The sequence below is a fragment of the Leptidea sinapis genome, chromosome 39 (genome assembly GCF_905404315.1).
Source record: "Leptidea sinapis chromosome 39, ilLepSina1.1, whole genome shotgun sequence".
NCBI classification, from domain to species: Eukaryota; Metazoa; Arthropoda; class Insecta; order Lepidoptera; family Pieridae; genus Leptidea; species Leptidea sinapis.
The window spans coordinates 522,690-524,036 of record NC_066303.1 but is presented as its reverse complement, the minus strand read 5'-3'; positions in this window follow the sequence as shown (position 1 = coordinate 524,036).

The following is a 1,347-nucleotide window of genomic DNA, read 5'->3' as shown; positions in this document are numbered from 1 at the left end:
GCGCGTCGTGACTGGCGGCCAGCAGCTTGCCGCGCTCTCCCCGCACATGTTCAGTAATATAATGTAGTACTCACCGGGGTCGGCGCGGGCCAGGCGCGGGCCAGGCGCGCGTCGTGACTGGCGGCCAGCAGCTTGCCGCGCTCTCCTCGCACATGTTCAGTAATATAATGTAGTACTCACCGGGTCGGCGCGGGCCAGGCGCGGGCCAGGCGCGCGTCGTGACTGGCGGCCAGCAGCTTGCCGCGCTCTCCTCGCACATGTTCAGTAATATAATGTAGTACTCACCGGGGTCGGCGCGGGCCAGGCGCGGGCCAGGCGCGCGTCGTGACTGGCGGCCAGCAGCTTGCCGCGCTCTCCTCGCACATGTTCAGTAATATAATGTAGTACTCACCGGGGTCGGCGCGGGCCAGGCGCGGGCCAGGCGCGCGTCGTGACTGGCGGCCAGCAGCTTGCCGCGCTCTCCTCGCACATGTTCAGTAATATAATGTAGTACTCACCGGGGTCGGCGCGGCAGGCGCGGCCAGCGCGCGTCGTGACTGGCGGCCAGCAGCTTGCCGCGCTCTCCTCGCACATGTTCAGTAATATAATGTAGTACTCACCGGGGTCGGCGCGGGCCAGGCGGGCCAGGCGCGCGTCGTGACTGGCGGCCCGCAGCTTGCCGCGCTCCTCCTCGCACATGTTCAGTAATATAATGTAGTACTCACCGGGGTCGGCGCGGGCCAGGCGCGCGTCGTGACTGGCGGCCAGCAGCTTGCCGCGCTCTCCTCGCACATGTTCAGTAATATAATGTAGTACTCACCGGGGTCGGCGCGGGCCAGGCGCGGGCCAGGCGCGCGTCGTGACTGGCGGCCAGCAGCTTGCCGCGCTCTCCTCGCACATGTTCAGTAATATAATGTAGTACTCACCGGGGTCGGCGCGGGCCAGGCGCGGGCCAGGCGCGCGTCGTGACTGGCGGCCAGCAGCTTGCCGCGCTCCGTCCTCGCACATGTTCAGTAATATAATGTAGTACTCACCGGGGTCGGCGCGGGCAGGCGGGCCAGGCGCGCGTCGTGACTGGCGGCCAGCAGCTTGCCGCGCTCTCCTCGCACATGTTCAGTAATATAATGTAGTACTCACCGGGGTCGGCGCGGGCCAGCGCGGCCAGGCGCTCGTCGTGACTGGCGGCCAGCAGCTTGCCGCGCTCTCCTCGCACATGTTCAGTAATATAATGTAGTACTCACCGGGGTCGAGCGCGGGCCAGGCGCGGGCCAGGCGCGCGTCGTGACTGGCGGCCAGCAGCTTGCCGCGCTCTCCTCGCACATGTTCAGTAATATAATGTAGTACTCACCGGGGTCGCGCGGGCAGGCG